Source organism: Oncorhynchus clarkii, chromosome 32, assembly GCF_045791955.1.
Source record: "Oncorhynchus clarkii lewisi isolate Uvic-CL-2024 chromosome 32, UVic_Ocla_1.0, whole genome shotgun sequence".
Lineage (NCBI taxonomy): Eukaryota > Metazoa > Chordata > Actinopteri > Salmoniformes > Salmonidae > Oncorhynchus > Oncorhynchus clarkii.
In genome coordinates this window covers 40,239,393-40,257,716 of record NC_092178.1, presented here as the reverse complement: position 1 = coordinate 40,257,716, position 18,324 = coordinate 40,239,393, and the positions used below count along the sequence as shown (strand labels likewise).

General features: G+C 41.3%; 1 pseudogene; it reads left to right on the top strand.

Moving 5' to 3' along the window:
* The window catches only part of LOC139391970 (plectin-like), an 85,563-nt pseudogene extending 67,239 nt beyond the window's left edge, over positions 1-18,324 (top strand).

The window sequence follows — 18,324 nt, the reverse complement described above, 5'->3', positions numbered from 1 at the left end:
AAAGATGAGCAAAAATGACTGTATAAAATAAATTGTGTGTTCAAAAACATTAGAACTTTTTTAGCATACAATATACAGTGCATTCGGAAAGTATTCTGATCCCTTCACTTTTTCCCAATTTTGTTACGTTACAGCCTTATTCTAAAATGTATTAAAAACATTTTTTACTCATAAATCTACACACAATACCCCATAATAACAAAGTTCAAACAGGTTTTTAGAAAGTTTGCATTTAAAAAAAAAACGGAAATGTAACATTTACATAGGTATTCAGACCCTTTACTCAGTATTTTGTTGAAGCACCTTTGGCAGCGATTACAGCCTCGTGTCTTCTTGGGTATGACGCTACAATCTTGGCACACCTGTATTTGGAGAGTTTCTCCCATTCTTCTCTGCAGATCCTCTCAACCTCTGTCAGGTTGGGTGGGGAGCATCGCTGTACAGCTATTTTCAGGTCTCTCCAGAGATGTTAGATCGGGTTCAAGTCTGGGCTCTAGCTGGGCCACTGAAGGACACTCAGAGACATTCAAGCCACTCCTGCGTTGTCTTGGCTGTGTGTTTTTAGGGTTGTTGTCCTGTTGGAAAGTGAACCTTTTAACCCAGTCTGAGGTCCTGAGCGCTTGGGAGCAGATTTTCATCAAGGATATCTCTCTCTTTGCTCTGTTCATCTTTCCCTCGATCCTGACTAGTCTCCCAGTCACTGCCGCTGAAAAACAAGCCCTCAGCATGATGCTGCCATCACCATGCTTCACCGTAGGGATGGTATTGGGCAGGTGATGTGTGGTGCCTGGTTTCCTCCAGACGTGAAGGTTGGCATTCAGGCCAAAGAGTTCAATCTTGGTTTCATCAGACCAGAGAATCTTGTTTCTCATGGTCCAAGAGTCCTTTAGATGCCTTTTGGAAAACTCAAAGCGGCTGTCATGTGCCGCTCTACCATAAAGGCAGGATTGGTGGAGTGCTGCAGAGATGGTTGTCATTCTGAAAGGTTCTCCCATCTCCACAGAGGAACTCTTTCAGAGTGACCATCGTGTTCTTGGTCACCTCTCTGACCAAGGCCCTTCTCCCACGATTGCTCAGTTCTTGGAAACCTTCAATGCTGCAGAAATGTTTTGGTACCCTTCCCCTTAGCTGTGCCATGACACAATCCTGTCTCTGAACTCTACAGACAATTCCTTTGACCTCATGGCTTGGTTTTTGCTCTGACAACTGTGGGACTGTATATAGACAGGTGTCTGCCTTTCCAAATCATGTCCAATCAATTGAATCAATCAAGTTTCTAAAAACCTGTTCACGCTTTGTCATTATGGGGTATTGTGGTTGTAGATTGTTGAGTTTAATTATTATTATTTATTTTTTTAACAAGGCTGTAACGTAACAAAATTTGACCCGATTCAGGAAACTAAGCGTAACTAATGTGTTTTTTTTGGCAGAAATGCCTTCTCGAACATGTGAACTTTCATGTGCCAAACAAACTTGCATTTCATCTGTAAATAAGAAAACAATTGTTAAATGTTGAGCCTTGTTAGTTAAGCCACAGAAAAAGGGGGCAACCTTACCACTAGCCATGATTGGCTGAGATAATGAGTGGGCTGGACATGCCAAGAGAGGAGTTTGGATTGGTCTGCCATATTGAAGACTTCTGTCTATTTGAGCTCATGATGTGTTGGTAATCCTGTCGAACGCAGCCTTTTTTTTTTGGTATTGTGTAGCGGCGCTGCATAAGTGTTGCTTTCCACTTTCTGGAGGATCAAGTTTTGAAATCAGTGGAATTAGAGTATGATAGCTAAAGAGATGGAGAAAACAGCTGTCTCCAGATTACATTTTCAAACTAAGGGCAACTGTGGCATGGCATTCCTGACAGGGAGACGCGTCCATCAGGCATGATGATGTATACAGGTGAGATAGTCTAGCGATAGCTAGCTACATTTTCAGATATTACACGTTTGTCATTTTGACAGAAAGTGGTTTCATTTCAAGCTAAAGTGTACTGTTAGCTAGCTAGCTAACGTTAGCTGGCTGGCTCCCTAGCTGACGTTATTATTTGTTTCCCAGAGGCATTTTCTTTTCTAGTTTAAGCCTAATGCTAGCTAGCTAACATTGGCCCTGGTTGGTTAGCTCCCAGCACTGTGGCATTGTTGGCACTTTGTTTGTTGTTGTTTAACCAGCTAACGTTACCTGGCTGGCTTTGTTAGCTAACGTTATGTGATGTATGTGATCTTAAATGTTGCTAGCTAGCTAGGTGCTAGGTGCATTAGGTGCATTGTTTATCTAGCTAGCTAGCTATGGGTTAAAGAATGCTCCTGCAACTCAGCATTCTTTGTCCTCCAAACACGACGAGTTGAGTTTTTACCAAAAAGTTATATTTTGGTTTCATCTGACCATATGACATTCTCCCAATCTTCTTCTGGATCATCCAAATGCTCTCTAGCAAACTTCAGACGGGCCTAGACATGTACTGGCTTAAGCAGGGAGACACGTCTGGCACTGCAGGATTTGAGTCCCTGGCGGCGTAGTGTGTTACTGATGGTAGGCTTTGTTACTTTGGTCCCAGCTCTCTGCAGGTCATTCACTAGGTCCCCCCGTGTGGTTCTGGGATTTTTGCTCACCGTTCTTGTCATTTTGACCCCACGGGTGAGATCTTGCGTGGAGCCCCAGATCGAGGGAGATTATCAGTGGTCTTGTTTGTCTTCCATGTCCTAATAATTGCTCCCACAGTTGATTTCTTCAAACCAAGTGGTGCAGGTCTACAATTTTGTTTCTGGTGTCCTTTGACAGCTCTTTGGTCTTGGCCATAGTGGAGTTTGGAGTGTGACTGTTTGAGGTTGTGGACAGGTGTCTTTTATACTGATAACAAGTTCAAGCAGGTGCCATTAATACAGGTAACGAGTGGAGGACAGAGGGGCCTCTTAAAGAAGAAGTTACAGGTCTGTGAGAGCCAGAAATCTTGCTTGTTTGTAGGGGACCAAATACTTATTTTCCACCATAATTTGCAAATAAATTCTTTAAAAATCCTACAATGTGATTTTCTGGATTTTTTTTTCTCATTTTGTCTGTCATAGTTGAAGTGTAACTATGATGAATATTACCTCTCTCATCTTTTTAAGTGGGAGAACTTGCACAATTTGTGGCTGACTAAATACTTTTTTTTTTTTTCACTGTAGATGTCTTAAGCTAAGGTGTACTGTTAGCTAGCTAGCTAGCTGGCTGGCTCCCTAGCGGACGTTATTATTCATTTCCCAGAGATGTTTTCTTTTCTAGTTAGAACCTAATGTGGCTCCCGAGTGGAGCAGCAGTCTAAGTCACTGCATCTCAGTACTAGAGGCATCACTACAGACACCCTGGTTCGAATCCAGGCTGTATCACAACCGGATGTGATTGGGAGTCCCATAGGGCGGCACACAATTGGCCCAGTGTTGTCTGGGTTTGGCCGGTGTAGGCCGTAATTGTAAATAAGAATTTGTTCTTAGTTAGTTTGTTGCCTAGTTAAATATATGCATTTTTTATTAATGTTGGCACTTTGTTCATTGTTGCTTAACTAGCTAATGTTAGCTGGCTGGCTCGTTAGCAAACATTACGTGACGTGTGTATAACACCAGTTGAATATGGCCGGTGTCAGTAACGGCTGTTTTCATGTTATCCAGAGGTATTCAAATCATCAGCCAGAGCGTCAAGTGTGCGCTCCAAGAGCGAAACGAGATGGGTGGGGCTAAAGCTTAAGAGGGTGTGAACAAAGAAGAGCTCATCACTAGATATCAAAACATTTGAAGGTGATTTTCTCAAAAGTGAGTTTACAAATTGATCAACTTTCAAAGCAGAATTACTTTCCCATTGTTTCTCAAATGCAGTGTATGATATACCATTGTGTAGCTCTGAGTCTCTAATTTATCCAATGTAAAAAAACACAATTTCAGCTTTTGCTACATAAGACCAAATCCAGGTGGTGAGTCACAAATGTGGAAAAAGTGAAGGGGTCTGAATACTTTCCGAATGCACTATAGCTATCAGTATTTGAATTATTTATTTTATACAGTCATTTTTGCTCATCTTTTATCAAGGGTGTCAATAATTGTGGACCCCACTCTGTCTACCTACATGTACTTAACTTTTTTGAGTATTTCAAACAGCTCAAACATTTATATTCTAACACTGTAATACTTAGCATTGTTTTACCCTTTTCTGTTTGCTTCCACTCATACAGACAGCTACTGAAATACTAAAGAAGGAGGAGAGAAAAAAGTTGGCTGAGATGCAGGCTGAATTAGACAAACAAAGGAAGTTAGCTGAGGCACACATCAAAGCTATCACTAAAGCGGAACAAGAAGCCCAGGAACTCAAGTTGAAAATGAAAGAAGAGGTCAGCAAGAGAGAGGTTGTGAAAGTAGATTCTGAGAAACAGAAGCACAACATACAGCAGGAGCTGCACGAACTCAAGAACCTGTCAGAGCAGGAGATCCAAACCAAGAGCCAGCAGGTTGAGGAGGCACTGTATAGTCGTACCAAGATGGAGGAGGAGATCCATATCATCAGAATCCAATTAGAGACTACCATAAAGCAAAAGGCCACAGCTGAGGCCCAACTTCAGCAGCTCAGGGACATGGCTGCCGAGGCTGAGAGACTGAGGAAAGTTACTCAGGAGGAGGCAGAGAAGCTTCGCAAGCAGGTGAATGAAGAGACTCAGAAAAAGCGCAACGCAGAGGAGGAGCTGAATCGCAAAACAGAGGCAGAACAAGAAGCTGCCAAGCAAAAGCAGAAGGCCCTGGATGAGTTGCATAAGTTCAAGATGCAAGCTGAAGAGGCAGAGAGGCGCATGAAACAGGCAGAAGGGGAGAAGCATAGGCAGGTCATGGTTGCGGAGGAGGTGGCACAGAAGAGTGCCGCCACCAAACTGCAGACCAAACGCTTGTCCTTTAATGAGAAGGCAGTAAAGCTTGAGGCATCGCGGAAACAAGAACAGGCCACTGTTATTCAGTTGCAGGAAGAGGCAGAGTATCTCAAGAAGCAACAAGAAGAAGCCAACAAAGCCAGGGAGGAAACAGAGAAGGAGCTTGAGAAGTGGAGGCAGAAAGCCAATGAGGCACTCCGTTTGAGGCTCCAGGCTGAGGAAGAAGCCCACAAGAAGAGCCAGGCTCAGGAGGAAGCAGAGAAACAGAAAGAGGAAGCTTAGCAAGAGGCAAAGAAAAGGGCTAAGGCTGAAAAGGCTGCTCCTAAGCAAAAGGAAATGGCAGAGAAGGAGCTGGATAAACAGAGGAAATTGGCAGAGGGAACAGCACAGCAGAAACTCTCTGCAGAACAAGAGTTAATTCGCCTAAGGTCTGACTTTGACCATGGTAAGCAACAGAGGTCTTTATTGGATGAAGAGCTCCAGCGCCTGAAAAATGAGGTGAATGCTGCAGTAAAAGAAAGGAAACAGTTAGAAGACGAACTGGCTAAAGTGAGAAGTGAAATGGAAGTTCTTCTTCAGTTGAAGTTGAAAGCTGAGAAGGAGACCATGTCTACAACAGAGAAAAGCAGAAATCTCCTCGAGTCTGAGGCATCAAAAATGAGGCAACTAGCTGAAGAGGCGACTAAGCTGAGATCAATCTGTGAAGAGGCAAAGAAGCAGAGGCAGGTAGCGGAGAATAATGCAGCTCGGCAAAGAGCAGAGGCTGAGAAGATACTCAAGGAAAAACTGGCAGCCATTAATGAAGCAACTGGCCTGAAAACTGAAGCTGAGATTGCCCTGAAGGATAAAGAGGCAGAAAATGAGAGACTTAGGAGAAAAGCCGAAGATGAGGGTTATCAGAGAAAGGTCTTAGAAGACCAAGCAAAACAGCACAAGCAAGACATTGATGAAAAGATCACCCAGCTTATGAAGACTTCTGATTCTGAATTGGAGAGGCAGAAGAAGATTGTAGAGGAAACTCTTAAGCAGAGGAGGGTGGTCGAGGAGGAGATTTGCATCCTAAAACTAAACTTTGAGACGGCATCAACAGGCAAGTTGGATCTTGAGTTGGAGTTGAAGATTGTTAAAGGCATTGCAGATGAGACGCATAAGAACAGAGTCAAGGCTGAGGAAGAGGCAGAGAAACTAAGAAAGCTTGCTTTAGAGGAGGAGAACAAAAGAAAGCAAGCTGAAGAGAAAGTTAAAAAGATCACTGCTGCAGAGGGAGAAGCTGCGCAACAATGCCATGCAGCTCAGAAAGAAGTTGAGCGCCTCAAAACGATTGCTGCCGATGCTAACAAGCAGAAAGACAATGCTGACAAAGAAACAGAGAAACAGATTATTCTAGCCAAAGAGGCTGCACAGAAATGTAGTGATGCAGAAAAGAGAGCACAGGATGTTCTGGTCAAGCAGAAAGAGAACAATCTTTCCCAGGCCAAGCTCAAAGAGGAGTTTGACATGGCTAAGAAACTTGCACAAGAAGCTGAGAAGGCCAAGGAGAATGCTGAGAAAGAGGCTGCTTTACTCCGTCAAAAAGCAGAGAATGCTGAGAAACAGAAGAAAGCAGCTGAAGCTGAGGCTGCCAAACAGGCCAAGGCTCAGGGGGATGCTGAGAGACTGAAGAAGGAAGCAGAGCAGGAGGCTGCAAAGCGAGCAGAAGCTGAGGCTTCTGCTCTGAAACAGAAGCAGCAGGCAGACGCAGAGATGGCCAAGCACAAAAAGCTAGCTCAACAAACATTGAAGCAGAAGACACAAGTTGAGCAGGAGCTAGCAAAGGTGAAAATGCGACTGGATGAGACTGATAAGCAGAAATATGTTTTAGATGAGGAGCTTCAGCGCCAGAAGGATGAGCTATTTAAGGTCAAGGTCCAGATGGAGGGGCTGGTCAAACTTAAGCTTAGAATTGAGAATGAGAATCAGCGTCTCATGAGTAAAGACAAAGCTAATGCTCAGAAATTCCTGAAAGAGGAAGCTGAGAACATGAAGAAGTTAGCAGAGGATGCTGCCAGGCTAAGCTTAGAAGCTCAGGAGGCAGCCCAAGAGAGACAGATTGCAGAGTCCGAGCTTGCCGAACAGAGGGCTCTTGCTGACAAAATGATGAAGGAGAATATGCAAGCTATCCAAGAAGCAACTAAACTGAAAGCTGAGGCAGAGAAGCTCCAGAAACAAAAGGACAAAGCTCAGGAGCAGGCCCAAAAACTGCTGGAGGACAAGCAGCAAATGCAGCAGCGTCTTGATGAGGAGACAAAGGGCTTCCAAAAATCTCTAGAGGCTGAGCGCAATAGGCAGCGTGAAACAACTGCAGAAGCAGAGAAATTGAAGCTTAGGGTGACACAGCTCAGTGATGCTCAGTCCAAAGCAGAGGAGGAGGCCATGAAATTCAAGAAACAAGCTGATGAGATAAGAGTTTGTCTCCAAGAGAAAGAGCAAAATGCTTCAGAAAAAGTAATTGTAGATAAACTGCAGGGGCAGAGATTACAGAGAAGCAAACAGTCTGATGATTTATGTAAAACCATAGCTGACCTTGAGAAAGAAAAGGAGAAATTACAAAAAGAGTCTGCAGACCTACAGACTAAGTCTAAAGAGGTATTGTGCAATGTAAAATAATCTTGTGAAAATCCATTTGCAAATAACCATAAGCTTCTCAAAAACGCTAACACATAAAGGAGATCCAAATGTCCTATTCATGTGAATTGCAGAGATTGTCATCAATACTAAGTGTCCAGCTCATGAACTGAATGTTGCAGCGTTTTGTAAATCAAATTGTATTTTCTAGCAAATGCTTTTCAAATGAAACCGATTTCGAATACATTTCAGAATATTACATGTTGTATATAATATATCATATTTATATATTAATATTTTGATTATATTATGTAGCAGTTAACTATAATCAGAATAATATATTGTTAAGACCATGTGCAAAAATGTCTTTAAAGTTGTATTAACCTCTTTGATCTCTAGGGGCGCTATTTCATTTTTGGATAAAAAACGTTCCCGTTTTAAGCGCGATATTTTGTCACGAAAAGATGCTCGACTATGCATATTCTTGACAGTTTTTGAAAGAAAACACTCTGAAGTTTCAGAATCTGCAAAGATATTGTCTGTAAGTGCCCCAGAACTCATTCTACAGGCGAAACCAAGATGATGCGTCAACCAGGAAATGAGCAGAATTTCTGAAGCTCTGTTTTCCATTGTCTCCTTATATGGCTGTGATTGCGCAAGGAATGAACCTACACTTTCTGTCGTTCCCCCAAGGTGTTAGCAGCATTGTGACGTATTTGTAGGCATATCATTGGAAGATTGACCATAAGAGACTACATTTTCCAAGTGTCCGCCTGGTGTCCTGCGTCGAAACTGGTGCGCAAAGCCATGTGCAAGTATTTTTCCATTTGATTAAGGGGAGAAACCATGCTTCCACGAACGATATATCATTGAAGAGATATGTGAAAAACACCTTGAGGATTGATTCTAAACAACGTTTGCCATGTTTTCAGTCGATATTATGGAGTTAATTTGGAAAAAAGTTAGCGTTTTGAGGACTGAATTTTCTGTTTTTTTTGGTAGCCAAATGTGATGTATAAAACGGAGCTATTTCTAATACACAAAGAATCTTTTTGGAAAAACTGAGCATCTGCTATCTAACTGAGAGTATCCTCATTGAAAACATCAGAAGTTCTTCAAAGGTAAATTATTTTATTTGAAGGCTTTTATGTTTTTGTTGAAATGTTGCGTGCTGGATGCTAACGCTAATGCTAACGCTAAATGCTACGCTAGCTAGCTACTTTTACACAAATGATTGTTTTCCTATGGTTGAGAAGCATATTTTGAAAATCTGAGATGACAGTGTTGTTTACAAAAGGCTAAGCTTGAGAGATGGCATATTTATTTCATTTCATTTGCGATTTTCATGAATAGTTAACGTTGCGTTATGGTAATGAGCTTGAGTCTGTATTCCTGATACCGGATCCGGGATGGGGAGATCAGAGAGGTTAATTTTATCTTAATTTTTTTCTCTCCAAATTAGATGGCCAATGCCCAACAAAAACAAATTAAAAAGGAAAAGATCATTATTGAGCAGACTATCCTGACAGAAAAACAAATGTTGCTGAAAAAAGAAAAGCTCATTGAGGAAGAGAGAAATAAGCTCGAGAAACAGTTTGAAGATGAGGTTAAGAAGGCCAAAGCCCTCAAAGATGAGCAGGATCATCAAATGAAGCAGATGGAACAGGAGAAGAAGAAACTCCAGGCTACCATGGATGCCGTTTTGAAAAAGCAGAAGGATGCTGAGGAGGAGATGTGCAGTAAGCAGAAAGAGATGCAGGATCTTGAAAATAAAAGGCTTGAACAAGATAATTTGTTGGGTGAGGAGAATAAAAAGCTTCGTGAGAAGCTGCAGCAACTTTCTACACCTAAAAAATCAGTAACACCCCACACTAAAGAAAGGGAGATTCAAACTGAGGAGGTCCCTGAAGACCAGCTAATTGCAATGACAATGGTGGGGACTACAAATAAAGTATTCAATGGGTCTGAAGTAGTAGATGGTGCAAAGAAAAACAAAGATTCACCATTTGCTTTTGATGGGATTAGGGACAAGGTTCCTGCCAGCAGGCTCCATGACATTGGTATACTGAACAAAATGGACTTTGACAAGCTGAAAACAGGGAAAACCACAGTGCAAGACCTGAGCAAGACCGAGAAAGTGAAAACATGTCTCAAAGGCAAGAATAGTGTTGGCGGAGTCTTGACCTCAGCCAAGCAGAAAATGAGTGTGTATCAGGCCATGAAAGAGAATAAACTTTCTCCTGGTGCTGCCACAATGCTTCTTGAAGCTCAGGCAGCATCTGGGTACCTCATTGATCCAGTGAAAAACAGAATGCTCTCTGTGGATGAAGCTGTAAAGGAGGAATTAATAGGTCCAGAACTCCATATCAAAATGCTTTCTGCAGAAAAAGCAGCTACTGGTTACAAAGATCCTTATACTGGAGACAAAATCTCACTCTTTGAGGCAATGAAAAAGGGTTTGATTGAACAAGACCAGGCCGTTAGACTTCTGGATGCTCAGATTGCAACTGGTGGAATAATTGACCCTGTCAATAGTCACCGTGTACCACTCCAGACAGCCTATAAGCAAGGCCAATTGGATTCTGAGATTAACAGAACTTTATCAAACCCTACTGCTGACTCAAAGTTATTCCTTGACCCAAGCACTCAGGAGAGCCTCACTTATCAGCAACTATTGGAGAGGTGCACCTCAGATGCAGAGACAGGCCTACTTGTGTTACCAATCACAGAGAACGCTGCACAAAGTGACAAGACCTACACAACTGAAGAGACTAAAGATGTACTCACTAAAGAAAATATCTCTGTTCTAGTTGGAAGATTCCAAGGAAAGACTGTGACCATTTGGGAAATCATTAACTCAGAGTATTTTACAGAGCTACAGAGGAAGGATCTGATTCATCAGTATAAGACCGGAAAAATCACAATAGAAAAATGTATCAAAATTGTCATTAGTGTTGTGGAAGACAAAGAGAAGAAGAATGAAATTGTGTTTGATGGTCTGAGGACTCCTGTCACTGCAGCTGAACTTCTAGAATCAAAGATCATCAATAAAGACTTGTTCAACAAATTGCATAATGGCAAAACAACTGCCATTGAAATCTCTGAGATGTTTTGTGTTGTGTTAAGAAAGCCTTAAGAGGAACACCTAGCATTGCTGGAGTGATCGTGATCGTTGAGTCAACCAAGGAGAAAATACCATTCTATCAAGCTGTAAAGAAACAGATGCTCTCTCCCGAGACTGCATTGACTCTTCTTGAGGCTCAAGCTGGGACTGGATTTATAATTGACCCTGTCAAAAATCAGAAGCTCACTGTGGATGAGGCTGTTAAATCAGGTCTTGTTGGCCCAGAGATGCATGAAAAACTTCTGTCTGCAGAGAGAGCTGTTAATGGCTACAAAGATCCCTACACTGGAAAGAATGTATCCCTATTTCAGGCAATATTTAAAGACCTTATTAAGAAAGACCAGGGTATCCGTCTGCTAGAGGCTCAGCTTGCAACTGGAGGTATAATTGATCCAGTCAAAAGTTATCACATCCCACATGATGTTGCCTGTAAACGTGGATATTTTGAAGAAGAAATGAACAAGACCTTGAGCAACCACACTGATGAAACTAAAGTATTCTTTGATCCTAACATGTGGGAGAATGCATCTTATGTACAACTCATGAAAAAATGTGTCACTGACAAAGAGACTGGTTTTCCATTTCTTCCGCTCTCAGAGAATGCAATTCAAAAGTCAAAAGAGAAACAAAAGTCAAAAGAGGATCATCAACACACTGAGCTCCAGATCAAAGATGCCTTGAATCAGGCAACAATTGAGCTGCAGTATGGACCTTTCAAAGGAAGGAAAGTCACTATTTGGGAGATCATAAACTCTGAATGTATTACAGAGGAACAAAGAATCGAGGTAATTCAACAGTACAGAACTGGAACAGTGACTATTGAACAAATTATTACAATCCTTGCCACAATGGTTGATAAAAAGGAGACCAAGAAACAGGAAAAAGAACAGGCCAGCTTTGAAGGTCTTAGAGCACCTGTCACTGCCAACTCATTGTTTGAATCCAAAATAATTGATGAAGCTACATATGATCAACTCCAACAGGGCGAAAAGAAACCGAAAGAAATCAGTGACATGGACGCAGTCAGGAAATACTTGCAAGGAACAGATGGACAGATTGCAGGCATCTATATGGGTGACTCAAAGGAAAAGGTTAGCATTTATCAAGCAATGAAGAAGAATATATTGAGACAAAATACAGGTCTTGCATTACTCGAGGTACAAGCAGCAACTGGTTTCATTATCGATCCTGTCAAAAACCAGAGGTACACTGTGGATGATGCTGTGAAAGCAGGAGTTGTTGGTCCTGAGGTTCACGAGAAACTTCTTTCAGCTGAGAAAGCAGTGACTGGTTTCAGAGATCCATACACAGGCAACATTATTTCCCTCTTCCAAGCCATGAAGAAGGAGCTTGTGCTACGAGAACATGCCATTCCCCGTTTGGAAGCTCAGATGGCCACAGGAGGGATTATTGACCCAGTCAGCAGTCACCGTGTCCCAAATGATGTGGCCTTCCAACGTGGCTATTTCAATAAGCAGATGGCTAAGACCTTTACTGACCCGTCAGGGGATATCAAAGCCTTCGTTGACCCCAACACTAATGAAAGTTGCACGTATAAACAACTGCAAGAGAAATGCATAAGAGATCCAGATACTGGTCTGTGCTTCCTGCCACTATCAAAAGCTGAAGCTCAAAGTCCAGTGGAAAAGTCCTACGTATACACAGAAGAACAGGCACAGACAGACTTGACTAACAGTCAAGTGGATATCCCTCATCAGACCTATGGAGGGAAGATAATGACCCTATGGGATGTCATGATGTCAAACCTGCTCCCTGAGGAGGAAAAGCTAAGGCTCCTGGAACAGTATCGCCGTGGGCAAATCACAAAGGAGAGAATGATCATCATCGTCATTGAAATCATTGAACAAAGGGACATACTAAAAGTAGAGCAGAGCATGTCCTGTGATGTGATCAGACGAAGAGTCACTATTGAGGAGCTCTACAGTTCTCGCATTATAGATCTTCAAACATACAATCTGTTGAAGCAAGTGAAGAAAACTATCCGTGAGGTTATGGAAATGCCATCTGTAAAGCAGTATCTGTTTGGCACTGGCAGTATTGCTGGAATCCTCTCAGACTCCCCCTCTAAGGTCAGTATTTACCAGGCATGGAAGAGAGGTCTCATTAAGCCTGATTTTGCTATCAGTCTCCTGGAGGCCCAAGCAGCAACAGGATTCATCATTGACCCTGTGAAAGATGAATTGCTAACTGTTGACGAGGCTGTGCGCAAAGGGATAGTCGGCCCTGAAATCCATGACAAACTTCTTTCTGCCGAGAGGGCAGTCACTGGCTACAAGGATCCTTACAGTGGAAAAGTAATCTCTCTCTTCCAAGCGATGAAAAAATACCTTGTTCCTGAGGATTATGCCCTGAGGCTCCTTGAAGCCCAGGCTTCCACTGGAGGCCTTATGGATCCAGAATACTACTTCCACCTTCCCACAGATGTTGCCATGCAACACGGGTACATCAATAAGGAAACATTTGACAGGATCACTGATCCAAACTGTGATGTACAAGGTTATGTTGATCCAACCACAGAGGAGAGACAGACCTATGCCCAACTGCTGAAGAGATGCAAAGTTGATAAAGAGAGTGGTCTGCGATTACTTTCAATGGCAGACAGAAGGCTGCTTTTCAAGGGTCTCAGAAAGCAAGTTACCTTGGATGAGCTGCTTTGTTCGCAGATTATTGACCAAAAGACATACAATGATCTCACTGAAGGCCTTATCTCAGTGGAAGAGGTCAGCAGAGAAGTGAAGAAGTACCTTGAGGGCACAAGCTGCATTGCCGGAGTATATGTAGAATCTAGCAAAGATCGCCTGTCAATCTACCAAGCAATGAAAAAGAAGATGATAAGACCCGGGACAGCCTTTGAACTTCTTGAGGCTCAAGCAGCAACAGGATATATAATTGACCCAATACAGAACCTGAAGCTGAATGTTGGTGAAGCTGTTAAAATGGGAGTCGTTGGTTCAGAGTTCAAAGTCAAGCTCATCTCTGCTGAGCGTGCCGTTACAGGCTACAGGGATCCGTACTCTGGCAAGAACATCTCCCTATTCCAGGCTATGAAAAAGGGTCTCATTCTGAAAGACCATGGCATTCGACTATTGGAAGCCCAAATTGCCACTGGTGGGATCGTTGATCCAGAAGAGAGTCACCGCTTGCCAGTTGAGATGGCCTACACACGTGGTCTGTTTGATGAGGAGATGAATGGCATTCTTACAGACCCATCTGATGACACTAAAGGCTTCTTTGACCCTAACACTGAGGAGAACCTCACTTACCTGCAGCTGATGGAGCGATGCCTGATTGACCCGGAAACTGGACTTGCACTTTTGCTGTTAAAAGAAAAGAAACATGAGAGGAAGACATCCTCCAAATCGTCTGTGCGTAAACGTAGAGTAGTCATTGTTGACCCAGAGACAGGCAAAGAGATGTCTGTGTATGAAGCATATCACAAAGGACTTATTGATCACCAGACCTACATGGAGCTTGCAGAGCAGGAGTGTGAGTGGGAGGAGATTACTATCTCCTCATCTGATGGTGTTGTGAAGTCCATGATCATTGATAGAAGGTCTGGCCAACAGTATGATATTGATGATGCCACCACAAAGGGCCTCATTGACCAGTCTGCTCTGGATCAGTACCGTGCTGGCACTCTGTCCATCACAGAGTTTGCGGACATGCTGTCCGGAAACGTAAGTGGCACCAGATCTAGGTCCTCCTCCTTTGGGTCCACATCATCTTACTCCAATAGTCCAGCCCCCTCTATCAAACCCCCAGCAACAATATGGAGTGACCCAACAGAAGAATCGGGCCCTGTGGCTGGAATACTAGATACTGACACATTGGATAAGGTGTCAGTCACAGAAGCCATGCACAGAAATCTTGTGGACAATATCACAGGTCAAAGATTGCTGGAGGCTCAGGCTTCCACTGGTGGCATCATTGATCCAAATACTGGAGAGAAATTCTCAGTTGCAGATGCAGTGAACATGGGACTTGTGGATAAGATAATGGTTGACCGAATCAACCTGGCACAGAAGGCCTTCAATGGATTTGAGGATCCCCGAACCAAAACAAAAATGTCTGCTGCACAAGCATTAAAAAAGGGGTGGTTGTATTATGAGGCGGGTCAGAGATTCCTAGAAGTACAATATCTAACTGGTGGTTTGATCGAACCAGATGTCAATGGCAGAGTTCCACTGGATGTTGCTGTCAACAAGGGCACCCTAGATGCACGTACTGCACAGAAGCTACGGGATATCAGTGGATACTCCAAATACCTCACCTGCCCCAAGACAAAGCTTAAGATCTCATACAAGGATGCAATGGATAGAAGCATGATTGAGGAGGGTTCTGGTCTGCGTCTGTTGGAAGGGTCTTCTCAGTCAAGTAAAGGCCTTTACAGTCCTTACAGTGTTAGCAGTTCTGGGTCAGCATCCGGTTCCCGGCCCGACTCAAGAACTGGCTCCAGGTCAGGCTCCAGACGAGGGAGCTTTGATGCCACAGGCTCTGGCTTCTCCACTAATTTATCTTCCTCATCCTTCAGCTCCACAAGCTATGGGCGCAGATATGATGCAGGATCACACAGCGGACTTAGCATGGATGCGCTAGCACAGGCCCTGACATCATTAGCAATGGGCAGGAACTGCAATTCTGAAGAGAGAATTTTTACCACAATACAAACCAATTACTCCCCAGTTGCCTAATTCTTATTAGAAAAATAGTCTACCTTTATTCTGCTCTGCATGTGGTTATTATGGGGCTTTTCAGCAATATATTGTAATTATTTTTGCTGGCTTTTTGTCAAAATTGGATTCAGTTTTACATTTTCAAAGTACATTTTAAGTTGCTCTCTTTTGTATTGTGTAAATTTTTGTTGCATTATTTATATGCTTTAAATACAGAAGAGCTGACTGTATTCAAACTATATTTTTATTTTTAGCAACTACAATGATATTGATAATAACGTTTTCAATATTAGACATATTGAAAATGTTCTATTTTTAAGTCAGCTTGTTATTAATTGTAATTAACATTTTCTGACGTGGGTTAAAATTATATTTGGATTCTATTAAATTCCATCAAAGAAAGTATCTTGGTTAAAATATCAATTTTTATAGCAAACCAAATTAGATGTGAAAGCTGTTAAACTATTTGGTAGGAGGACATTTAGAATATCTAGAAATAGATACAAAACTTCCAATCTGCAGAGCAAAGTAAAGAGTCACAGAACAATTAATTATTATAACACTGGAGCAAATGCTTCAAGAAAACCAAGCCTCAAAATCTTTTCTTATCTCTGCTACACTGTCCCTAATACTGTGCCAATGTCTGGATTCTACATATCCCCTGCTTGTGATATACAATGGACTACCAAACAGTTAAAACTATGCAGTCTTTATACAGTTAAGCATCCTTCTGGAGAGAGCATTCCAATGATGGCAATCCCAACATAATAAAACATGGACCAACACACTTGAAGTAAAAGATGCCTCACATCACCATGAAACACCATTGGACACCCCTGGTCTCATCTCAAGCTGCAATAACTTCTCAGCAGAAATATTTTTGCCAGACACAAATCTTAAATCAATTCTGTATATTCAAGTAATTTTTTCTTCATTTTGTTGAAGCCTATGTTTTCCTGAGACCGTCAAGTCAAAACGAAGAACTTAGCTGAAATAAACGTTAGCGTTCACACTTAAGACTACACCGAGATACGTTTACATAATTCATTTTAGCCTTTTTATTTTTCAGACAATTATTAACAAATAACTCTGAAAAGGCAGATCTTAATGTTTATTATGCAAAATATAATGAATCATTGTACTGCCTTGCTTCTACCCTACACCTGCCTACTAATATATCTGATCTCATATGGTAACAGCCCTAACCACCACCACATGGATCACAATTGCTGTATTGTAATGTTTTTGTTAGTGCCTGCATATTCAATGCATGAAAGGGTTTCACAGACTACAAGGTGTGAATAATACTGTAAATTGAGTGATTCAGAACTGGGAAAATAATGTGGTTATTATCAGGTTTTCCCAAATTCATGGCAGTCATACAGTATTCATACCGCATCAACACCCTTTTATTTCACTAGATTAAACTAAGAACATTTGTACAAGGCTAAGATTTAAATAAATGTTTATCACAAAAATTATTCAGCTTTGAAATGTATAAGACAATCTTTACTGACTGTATTAGCTTCGTCACTTGTTGCCTTGTGAACCAGTGTTCATATTTCCCAAGACAATTGCTTGGTTTTTTTTCTTCCTTAGAAGTACTTTCCTTTGTAAATCATCATGTTCTATCTCAATATTCATTATATTTTCATATGATACGTTTTATTTTTGCTTTGCATGTTGTACAAACCTGGTTGAAAATATGCAATATAAATAGTTGTATCCATTTTTTCATTGTGAAGCCTTTAAAATGGTTTGAAGGATGTACTTTAAAGTTGGGTTATCAGGCATGGTTAAAATGGTGTATTGAAAGGGTGACATTGTATTTTAATGTTAACACCTTAAGAATGTAAATAAACTTATGAGGTATCAATACGAAATGCAATGTCTTTTGAGTATTTAAATGTTTTTATGTTCGAGTGAAGATTTTTGCACTCCAAACAAATCTTTATGTAAAGATGCACTATGCAGAAATCGCTCCACCATTACCTGGTTGCTAAAATGTATAATTATTTGCCTAATTTCAGTTTATTTAACCAAACAAGTAAGTTTTGTATAGAAAATCATTGTACCATGTAAACTGCTGCAAAATATATTTTCCATAACCAAAAATATTGTATTTTCAGCTGTTTGAAGCCGGCGTACAAAACCGAAAGTAAAAGATGCAAAAAATAAACTTTAGAACGGGAAGCATAGAAATAGCACACATTGAACAGATCTAATGCTTCTTATACTTGCTTTCAATGAGAATGATAGATATATAACTCACATTTCTATGTGTATTTTGTCAGCTCGCCCAATAAGTGTAGCTTTAATTCAGTGGAATTCAACACAAGAATAAGGGCTTTATGGATGTAATTGGAGAATCAGTATTTTAAGGTTTGAATGCATTGCACTTAGACAGTTGTCACCTCCAGTAATTTATTGTACTCACAAAACACAACTCACTTTTTTATTTTACCTTTATTTAAACAGGCAAGTCAGTTAAGAACAAATTCTTATTTTCAATGACGGCCTAGGAACAGTGGGTTAACTGCCTGTTCAGGGGAAGAACGACAGATTTGTACCTTGTCAGCTCGGGGGTTTGAACTTGCAACCTTCCGGTTACTAGTCCAACGCTCTAACCACTAGGCTACCCTGCCGCCACTTGCTCTTAATAGCTTTCTAATTCTTCTGAATTATTTAATGACACAGACAATAATACAATACAAAGGTGTGGAACTCTATCTTTACATCAGCACAAGTGAAATTGAGCCACAGTTGACATTTTATCTAATATTTTTGTCACTGTTAAGTGTCAAATGAGGTGTTAGAAAAGGGGATACTATTCCATCCAATTGGTGACAGATTATCATGTGAATATTAAAAAATCTGCATGAAGAACATATTGTGTATTTTCCCACCAGTGGTGTTTCCACCAAACGGACTTCTTGCAGATAAAAATCAGTGCATGATGACATATGCACACAAAATGTAGCTTTTCACTTAAGTTTTCATGTACCAAATAAAAATCTAAA